The sequence below is a fragment of the Triticum dicoccoides genome, chromosome 4B, assembly GCF_002162155.2.
Source record: "Triticum dicoccoides isolate Atlit2015 ecotype Zavitan chromosome 4B, WEW_v2.0, whole genome shotgun sequence".
Taxonomy (NCBI): Eukaryota; Viridiplantae; Streptophyta; class Magnoliopsida; order Poales; family Poaceae; genus Triticum; species Triticum dicoccoides.
This window is the reverse complement of record NC_041387.1, coordinates 154,087,153-154,098,572: the sequence shown is the minus strand read 5'-3', so window position 1 is coordinate 154,098,572 and position 11,420 is coordinate 154,087,153.

Here is an 11,420-nt window from a genome sequence, read left to right as displayed (position 1 = left end):
CATTCCTTCGGAAGTATTGGATGGTAGAAAGCTGATGGAGCACCCATCAGCCAAGGATGCAGCTTTAACCTTAGCTGGTGTATCGCTAGGATCTGGAGTATTACATGAGAATTTTAGAGGGACCTTTAGGAAGTCATATTTGACAAGGAGGCAATTCGTGAAGAACTCAGGAACCAGAAGCTGAAGTAGCCAAACTAGAGGAACAAAACCTCGAGATACCGAAGATTTGTCAGGAACTGAAGGACATTAGGACCATGGTTCATTCCAAGGATGTTGAACCCAGAAGTTTGGAATGCAACCCCAGAAATATTAAATGATGTTATGAGAGACTTCGCGTCAACAGAGATGATTTGGCAAAAGAACTTGAGAAGGACAAGCATGATCAGAAGGAGCCATCGGAGACATGACCAAGACTTGAAGAGTTTGATGATGTTGAGATCTATAGACCATTAGAAGACCCAAGCCCTGTTATATACTTACGTTAGATGCGACGATTGTGAGCTATCATTTGTTTGTTGTTTTTCCGACAGCCACAATAAAATCTGCCTTTTCAAAACTTTTGTTTGTATTGTGTGTATCCTTATCTATCTCTCTTATCCCACCCCAAAACCCTTGGACCCAATAGAGGATGAATGGAGATGAGCTCATATTTTCTGGACCAATGAGTCAATTGGGGATGGACCGATGGAATCAGAACATGGAGGATCACATGAAGAATAACCCTATAGTCGGAAAGGATATGACCCAGCATGCTCTTCGGTGCTTTGTAAGAGTTGCTGCTACTTGGTGGAGGATGTACCAAACCATCAATGGATGGCAAAGAGTAACCACTTGAGGAGAATTTAAGTTGACTCTGCAAAGGTCTCATCTTGTGTTCCAGAAGTTGAGGCCTTATGGAAAGGATATGAAGAAACCCTGTGCATACAAGCTTTGTGGAGAAATTGGACACAACGATAAATAAAACAAGGTCGAATACCCTCTTAAGAGGGGGATTACCAAAGGAAGTTAGCCGAGGATCTCAGGGAACATCGGTTGGAGATTGTTCCCGAAGGTTTTGTTGCAGCAATGGAAATTCAGTTTACATTGTTGGGAAAGATTCGTGCATCTCAGAAGTATGACAAAGAGATTGCTGAGATAAAAGAGAGGATGAGAAAAGGAAAGGCCAAAGGTTTTCGTAAGGATGAGCACGACATCTTATGGTTCGAGGACCGTGTATATGTTCCAAATAATGCAAGGATCAGGAAGAAAATACTTCAAGAGGCTCAAGACTCACCATACTCGATTCGCCCTGGAAACACCAAGATGTATTTGGATTTGAAGGAGTGTTTCTGGTGGACTGGTATGAAGAATGATATTGCGGAGTATGTAGTCGTAGGTGATGTATGCCAGAGAGAGTAAAAACAGAGCATCAGAAGCCAGCAGGATTACTACAGCCTATGCCGATACCTGAATGGAAGTGGGGATAAGATTGGCATGGATTTCATTACCGGATTTCCCAGAACCCGAACGGGATATGATTCTATCTGGGTAGTAGTTGATTCGCTTGACCAAAGTGGCTCACTTTATCCCAGTGAAAACCACCTATACAAGTGCGAAGTTAGCCAAGATATATTTGACCAGGATCATATGTCTGCATGGAGTTCCGAGGACAATCGTATCAGATAGAGGAACACGGTTTACCTCAAAGTTTTGGAATCAGCTGCGCCACACTTTAGGTACTAGGCTAGCGTTCAGTATAGCCTTTCATCCGCAGACAGATGGATAGACCGAGAGAGTCAATCAGATTCTAGAGGACATGTTGAGAGCATGTGCGCTAAATTATGGATCTAGTAGGGATGATAATCTACCTTACGCGGAGTTCTCATAGAACAACAGTTACCAAGCCAGTTTGAAGATGGCCCCTTTTAAAGCTTTGTATGGGAGAAGGAGCCAGACACCGTTGATGAGGGATGAAGTTGGAGACCGTCAGTTGTTTGGATCAAATGTGATCAAGGATTCAGAAGAGAATGTTAAGTTGCTTCGAGATAGACTGAAGGTAGCACAGTCCTGGCACAAGAGTTATGCAGACTCAAAAATGCAAGGAGAAAGTCTATGAAATTGGAGAAAGAGCATGTCTTCGTGTGTCCCCTCTGCGAGGAGTTAAACAATCTGGAGTTAAGGGAAAGTTAGCCCCGAGATTTGTAGGACCATACCGAGTTTGGAGCGTATGGGAGAAGTGGCCAACAAGTTGGAGTCACCCGAAGGACTGTCAGGAGTTCATGATGTATTCCACATTTCCCAGTCGAAGAAGTGCCATGGAGAGATGGCCAATATTCCCCTGTAAGGGCGCTTGACCCTGGAAATGATAATGATGTTCCACGAAGTGGAGTATGGACTTCATAAGTATAAGCTTTTATCTCGGTATGTGGGACATCCACGACGATCAAGAGATGAATTACTATAGGATATAAAGGAGGTATGATGTTGGAAATATGGATCAATGGAAATTCCATGATGAGTCTGAGTAATCACGTCTTAGTTTGGTACAAATAGAAGGAAGAAAGACATTATAATTGGATGGATTTTGAGTATGCTAGGAAGATGGAAGTTGAATGTTGGAATAAGGATCAGTTGCCCCGAAGATGAGTTCAAGGTTTACAAGTGATGAGATGGGCCATAACCCACAGGCCCCAGGACCTGCCAAGAATCAAGCACATTCTTGCCGAAGGAAAAACACTGGAAAAAGTTACGACTTTGTCAACAGACAAAGTTATAGGATTACGCAAAACCTGAGAGTTGTGAAGGACCGATAGAAGTTTGCTTGGCTTGCAGAATCAATGGATTATCCAAACTTGGTTAAGCGACAAGAGAAAATTCTGCAATGCTTGTGAGGATGACCGAGTGTTAGAATGCGAGATTTTCTAAACCGTATACAAGGTAACGATTTGGGTGCGGGATGGATTGATCACCATACCGACTTACTCTTATTATTCGCCTTGCTATGTGGGATGGTAAATCTGAGTGACTTATCTATAGTAGAGAGATGACGATCAAAACCTTGTTTGAACCTTAGAATGGTATAAGTATTTTTCCCTTGTACAAGGTAGCTGCTGCGAATCGTAGGTCATACGGTGAGGCAACCCAGACCCATTTTCCCGCAGGAGAAACCATAAATTGTTGACCACCATGAGATATCGATAGTTGTTTAGTATTGGCGCCAGACCCGTCTGCTAAGAAGACCCAGTCACAGAGGAACCTTACCAAGATGAAAGGACAGAAGTATTGAGGAAAAGGTTATGCCACTACTGGAAGAGCCCAGAGAAGGAATTTTCCTGAGAATTTGAGAAGACCAGCCCCCTCAAGAATAAGGATGGAGTATATGAGTATTGATGGGACCGTAACCATGCTTTTAAGGGTGGTAGCACCCCAGACCTCGCGTGATGATCGATGGATTTTGAGAAGACCCCGAACCTAACCTATTTCTTTCTAGCCTCTTCGAATCTCGAGGACGAGATTCATTTTTAGGGTGGTAGGTTTGTAACATCCCAAAATTCTAAATTTTGGAATGTTATACATATAGATAGTTATGATTGATTGTTTGATTGATTGTGTGAAATTGAGCGAAATTCGAAACTTTTGAAAGTTAAATGAGAGGGAATAAAAGGACTTTCCCAAACTTTCATTTTGCATTCGTGATCTCCGTGAATTGAAATTCTTTTCACCACAAAACCCTAGAGAGAAGATGACATGACTTCTTCCATTTATTTAAATGACAAGGGGTGTTGAACATGTTTGAATTTCATTTGGAAAATATTTCCAACCCAGGAACTTTATGCAACTCAATGATTTTCACGAGCGAAGATAAAATGACTTCTTCAAAACATATGAAATATGAGTTGGGAGTTTCAAAGAATTAAATTCAAAGTTCTTTTGAATTTATTTTCAATTTGGAGTTATTTGAGTTTTATTCAAATTATTTTTCTCCAAAATATAAAATATAGGGAAAATAGGGTAACATGATTCCCTACATCAGAAAATTGGAGAGAAACAAATTTGAATTAATTTTGGTATTTTCACAATGATTTTTCTGGATTTTACTAGAGAAGAAGCACACTTTGCTTAATTTGAATTTCTGTGGATTTTATTTGATATTACAAAAATGTTCACGATGTAGGAAATCTTTCGCTGAAAATTTTGATATATTATATGCCTATAGTATATTTTCATTTATTTCGGTTTTATTTTTTTCTGAAAAATTTGTTTAAAAAAACAAAACTTTCTTTTGCCGAACTGGGCCGGCCCAGCTCCTGCCAGGCCAAGGCCCAGCCCAGCCGCGTCGCTCGCCCCCGACCATGGACTCCCGAGCGCGCCCGCGCCGCCGCCGTACGCCGGCCGGACTCCGCGCCGCCTTGACCACTTCCCCACGCCACCGCGCCTCCCCTCCTCCATAAAAAGCCGCACCCGGGGCCCCCTAGACCCCGTTGTTGCCGCCGCAACCTCCCGCCGAGATCCGCACCGTGTCGGAGCTCTCCTGCCGCCGCCGCCGCGGAATCCCGCTGACCACCACCACACTTCGCCGCGCCGCCGCCGCGGAGCGTCGCCCTCGCCACCGTGCCACCTCGCCCTGCCTCTCCGGAGAACCATCGTCGCCGGAATCCCGCCGCTGGACACCGCCGCCCTGCCGGAGTTCGCCGCCACCTCGACCCGCCGGACGCCCGACCCGGTCCGCCTCCGAAAACTGTTGGTTTTCATCGAAAACCCGAACCGGTATGAACCGCTCCGGTCCGGTTTATTTTCTTTGGTTTTCTTCGGTTTTCTTGTAAAGCCGGTTTGCTTTTAGTTAGGTTAATTAGTAGGCATTCGCTAGTTTAGGTTCTGGAGCGAACGAATTCATTAGATTAGGTTCTGTAACGAACGTTCGTTGTTTAGTATTTTTCTTTTCTTTTAAATTTTCGGCCAGGGACCTAATTGTAGTATTACTTTTACAGCTTAGCCCCTGGACTTCAAACGATCACTACTTTTCAACCATTTATCCAAATCCAACGAAACCAACGCCCACTTCTTCGTTATGATTCCTTCTATCAAGATAATCAACTTAAACATATTTTTGAGAGTCTTAAAATTTGATTTCAAACAGTTTAGTATTTGAACTTCGTTTGATCATAACTTGAATTTTATAACCCCGATTTAGTCGATTCTTTTTGCAAATCAAACCTCTTGACCTAAACTTTCCGATAAGGCCAAATTCACATAGTTTTGGTACTGTTAGAAATTGTTTTATGCTGCAACAGTTATTTTCTTGGTTGTGATGTTTTCCAAATTGTTTTCTTTGTTCTCTCTGATCTTTTGAGTGATTGTTTATGTGTGGTTACCATTGCTTGCTCGCGATAGATTGACCAGAGTGTGACGAGTAGAACTATCAGGAGTTTTGAGTGCGAAGCATCTTCATCAACAGTATAGGCAAGTTCACACTTTGATCATATCCCTTTCATACCCAGTTTTTATTGCATTAGATCAATCCTCAAACAATTGCATGATTAGGATCTGATTAATATGTGGGTTTTGGGAAGTAGATGAGGTAGTACCTATTACCTGTTTCATTATCAAACCCTTGGGAGTTACTTCTACGTTTGCTTATTATGCCATGCTATGCTATTAGACGTGGATTGGGTGAGTGAATTTTCCATGACAGATGTGATATTGTTAATTAATGGTTTATTTAAGGTGGCAACTTTAATACACATCTGGGTGGATTGAGGCTCTTGGGTATTCCAGGATTGCTTGTTTGTTTTGAACCGCCACCCAGGCTCAAAGGGATCATAAGATTATTCATGCTAGAAACTTCCGTGTGTAGCCACATGCTATTATGGGCTCTAGCATAGTTGACTAAGTCGTGCGAACTCTTAAAGTGGTAGACTAGCAGATGTAGGGGAAACTAGGTGTACAGGTCTACCCATCGTAAGGTGCTAGCGCTTCTAAAAGACTATGTCTCGGTCATCCGTTTCTCAAACACCATGTAGTGCGAGAAAACCAACGGAGGAGATCGACTCGTGTGGGGAAAAGTGCGCAAACCTCTGCAGAGTGTATAAACTAATCATGATTACCCGTGTCCCCGGTTATGGACGTTTTGAGTATCTAGTACTTGGATTATCATGTGAATCTCATCATGTTTCTTTAATTAATATTGTTGGGTTTTTAAATGATGATTTTTTAGTTGGGATTGAGAATGCTGTCAACCATTCTCAATATTTAATAACCACCATGATAGTTAAATAAAATGTATTCCTTTGTAGTAGGGAAAATTGGCTTTTCGCAAAATTGTGACCATAGAGCCTTCCACCAGCCATATATGCATGTAGTGATAGCCTTTATTGATCATTGCTCTATGGTGTGAATTTGCCAGTACATTCAATGTACTGACCCTTTGTGGCTGCAACGTCTCATGTTGCAGGATCTTACGACGAGTAAGTGACACGTTAGGGTTACAATTTCTACACTCAACTTTGCCGTTGGTGTTGATGGGAATCCACAACCTTGTTACTTCCGCTATTTGGATTGAGGTAATAGTATTTACGTTACTTTATACATGTGATTTACCTCTGTTATAAATCCTCGAGTATTGTGTGTGTCAGCATACCGATCCAGGGATGACACTTAAGCACAGAGACTTGATCCATTCGGGTCGGGTCGCTACAGTAACGGTTGCGCGAGTCCAAGGGGGGATCCACCCACGAAGGGTCCACGAGTAAGCAACCTTGTCTATCCCATCATGGCAATCGCCCATGAAGGACTTGTTTCACTAGGGTAGATCTTCATGAAGTAGGCGATCTCCTTTCCCTTACAAACTCCTTGGTTCAACTCCACAATCTTGACGGAGGCTCCCAAGTGACACCTAACCAATATAGGAGACACCACTCTCCAAAAGGTAATAGATGGTGTGTTGTTGATGAACTTCTTGCTCTTGTGCTTCAAATGATAGTCTCCCCAACACTCAAATCTCTCTCACAGATTTTACTATGGTGGAAAGATGATTTGAGTGGAAAGCAACTTGGCGAAGGCTAGAGATCAAGATTCATATGGTAGGATTGGAATATCTTGGCCTCAACACATCAGTAGGTGGTTCTCTCTCAAAAAATGTGTAGTGGAAGTGTAGGTTTGTTCTAATGGCTCTCTCTCTCTCCATGAATGAAGAGTGGGTGGAGGGATATATATAGTCTCCACACAAAATCTAACCGTTACACATAGATTCCCAAACTTGGTGGGACCGAATCAGCAAACTCGGTCATACCGATTTAGTTCAAAATGTGAACGTTAGGATTTTCGGTGGGACCGATATAGTCATCTCGGTGGTACCGATATGCTAGGGTTAGGGCATAACATGATCTTGGTGTGACCGATCGCGTGAACTTGGTGGGACCAATTTCAGCAAATAGGTACACTGATGGTTCTTCAGGCAAACTCGATGGGACCGAAGTGTTACGAAAAGGAAACAGGGAGTTTGCAATGCAGACTCGGTAGGACCGATTTGCTCTTTCGGTGAGACCGAAAAGTTACAAAAAGGAAATAGAGAGTTTGTAATCCCATCTCGGTGAGACCGAGATCCCTACCGGTGAGAACGAAGTAACTAGGGTTTGTGAAAGTGGCTATGTCAAGTGAAACTAGGTGGCGTCGGATAGATCAAATCGGTGGGGCCGAGTTTGTCATTTAGGTTTAGGACATATGTGGATGTGAGAAAGTGGTTGAGGGTTTTGGAGGATATCACAAAGCATTTTGAGCAAGTAACCCATTTAGCAACACCTCATTCCCTTTTAATAGTATTGGCTTTCCTATGGACTCAATGTGATCTTGGATCACTAAAATGAAAATGTAGAGTCTTGAGCTTGTTGCCAATATATGTCCTTTGCATTTTGAGGGGTCCACATCTACAGTCCATGCCATGCCTAACATTGAACTGTCTGAAATGATTATCTTGAAATAGCATTAGTTCAATGAACTATATGTTGTTAAGAATTACCAAGACCACCCAGGGATTAGTTGCACTTTCAATCGACCGCTAGCATGCATCTAGACTATTAAGTTCATAAAGAATGGAGTAACGCATTAAGCAAGATGACATGATGTAGAGGAATTAACTCAAGAAATATGGTGAAAATCCCATCTTGTTATCCTCGATGGCAACAATACAATACGTGCCTTGCTGCCCCTACTGTCATTGGGAAAGGACACCGCAAGATTGAACCCAAAGCTAAGCACTTCTCACATTGCAAGAAAAATCAATCTAGTAGGCCAAACTAAACAGATAATTCAAAGAGACTTGCAAAGATATCAAATCATGCATATAAGAATTCAGAGAAGAACCAAATAATATACATAGATAATCTTGTTCATAAATCCACAATTCATCGTATCTCGCCAAACATACCACAAAAGAATATTACATCGAATAGATCTCCAAGAACATCGAGGAGAACATGGTATTGAGAATCAAAGAGAGAGAAGAAGTCATCTAGATAATAACTATGGACCCGAAGGTCTGTGGTAAACTACTCACCCTTCATCGGAGAGGTAATGGTGTTGATGTAGAAGCCCTTCGTGATCGAATCCCCCTCCGGCAGATCACCGGAAAATGCCCCAAGATGAGATCTCACGGGGACAGAAGGTTACGGCGGTGGAAAAGTGCTTTCTTGGCTCCCACTAATGTTTTTAGGATATAAGAGTATATGTAGGCGAAGGAACTAGGTTAGGGGAGCTACAAGGGGCCCACAAGAGTGGGGGCGCGCCTACCCCCCTAGGCGTGCCCTCCTGCCTCGTGGATTCCTCATTGCGTCTCCAACTTCATCTCCAAGTCTTCTCGTTTGCTTTCAGTCAAAGAAAGATCATCGCGAAGGTTTCATTCCGTTTGGACTCCATTTGGTATTCCTTTTCTGCAAAACTCTAAAATAGGCAAAAAAACCGAAACTGGCACTGGGCCCTTGCTTAATAGGTTAGTCCCAAAAATAATATAAAATAGCATATTAAAGCCCATTAAACATCCAAAACAGATAATATAATAGCATGGAACAATAAAAAATTATAGATACGTTGGAGACGTATCAAGCATCCCCAAGTTTAATTCCTGCTCATCCTCAAGTAGGTAAATGATAAAAACAGAATTTTTGATGTGGAATGCTACGTAACATATTTATCAATGTAATTTTCTTTATTGTGGCATGAATGTTCAGATCCGAAAGATTCAAGACAAAAGTTTAATATTTACATAAAAACAATAATACTTCAAGCATACTTAACAAAGCAATTATGTCTTCTCAAAATAACATGGCGAAAGAAAGCTATCCCTACAAAATCATTAGTCTGGCTATGCTCTATCTTCATCACACAAAATATTTAAATCATGCACAACCCCGGTTTCAGCCAAGCAATTGTTTCATACTTTAGTACTTTCAAACTTTTTCAATCTTCACACAATACATGAGCGTGAGCCATGGACATAGCACTATAGGTGGAATAGAATGGTGGTTGTGGAGAAGACAAAAAGGAGAAGATAGTCTCACATGAACTAGGTGTATCAATGGGCTATGGATATGCCCATCAATAGATATCAATGTGAGTGAATAGGGATTGCCATGCAACGGATGTACTAGAGCTATAAGTATATGAAAGATCAAAAAGAAACTAAGTGGGTGTGCATCCAACTTGCTTGCTCAGGAAGACCTAGGGAATTTTGAGGAATCCCATCATTGGATTATACAAGCCAAGTTCTATAATGAAAATTCCCACTAGTATATGAAAGTGACAACATAGGAGACTCTCTATCATGAAGATCATGGTGCTACTTTTAAGAACAAGTGTGGAAAAAGGATAGTAACATTGACCCTTCTCTCTTTTTCTCTCATTTTTTTATTTGGGCCTTCTCTTTTTATATGGCCTCTTTTTTTCTTCTGGAGTCTCATCCCGACTTGTGGGGGAATCATAGTCTTCATAATCCTTTCCTCACATGGGTCAATGCTCTAATAATGAAGATCATCACACTTTTATTTACTTACAACTCAAGAATTACAACTCAATACTTAGAACAAAATATGACTCTATGTGAATGCCTCCGGCGGTGTACCGGGATGTGCAATGATTCAAGAGTGCCATGTATGAAAGAATTATGAACGGTGGCTTTGCCACAAATACGATGTCAACTACATGATCATGCAAAGCAATATGACAATGATGGAACGTGTCATGATAAATGGAACGGTGGAAATTTGCATGGTAATATATCTCGGAATGGCTATGAAAATGCCATAATAGGTAGATATGGTGGCTGTTTTGAGGAAGCTATATGGTGGGTGTATGGTATCGGCGAAAATTGCACGACACAAGAGAGGCTAGCAATGGTGGAAGGGTGAGAGTGCGTATAATCCATGGACTCAAAATTAGTCATAAAGAACTCACATACTTAGTACAAAAATCTACAAGTCAACATAATAAATTACTACACGCATGCTCCTAGGGGAAGGGTTGGTAGGAGTTAACCATCGCGTGATCCCGGCCTCCACTCATAAGGAAGACAATCAATAAATAAATCATGCTCCAACTTCATCACATAACGGTTCACCATATGTGCATGCTACGGGAATCACAAACTTTAACACAAGTATCTCTCAAATTCACAACTAATCTACTAGCATGACTCTAATATCATCATATTCATATCTCAAAACAATCAAAAAGAATCAAACCTCTCATAGTATTCAATGCACTTCATACGAATGTTTTTATTATACCCATCTTGGATGCCCATCATATTAGGACTAATGTTATAACCTAAGCAAATTACCATGTTGTTCTAAAAGACTCTCAAAATAATATAAGTGAAGCATGAGAGTTCAACAATTTCTATAAAATAAAACCACCGAGGTGCTCTAAAAAGATATAAGTGAAGCACTAGAGCAATATTGTCTAGCTGAAAAGATATAAGTGAAGCACATAGAGTATTCTAAAAAATCATGATTCATGCGTGTCTCCCCCAAAAGGTGTGTACCTCAAGGATGATTGTGGTAAAATAAAAAGAAAATATACAAATCATACAAGACGCTCCAAGCAAAACACATATCATGTGGTGAATAAAAATATAGCCTCAAGTAAAGTTACCGATAGACGAAGACGAAAGAGGGGATGCCTTACGGGGCATCCCCAAGCTTAGGCTTTTGGTTGCCCTTGAATTTTACCTTGGGGTGACTTGGGCATCCCCAAGCTTAGGCTCTTGCCACTCCTTATTCCAAATTCCATCAAATCCTTACCCAAAACCTGAAAATTTCACAACTCAAAACTTCAATAGAAAATCTCATGAGCTCCGTTAGTATAAGAAAATAAATCACCACTTTAAGGTACTGTTGTTAACTAATTCTTTATTATATTGGTGTAAAACCTAAAGTATTCCAACTTCTCTA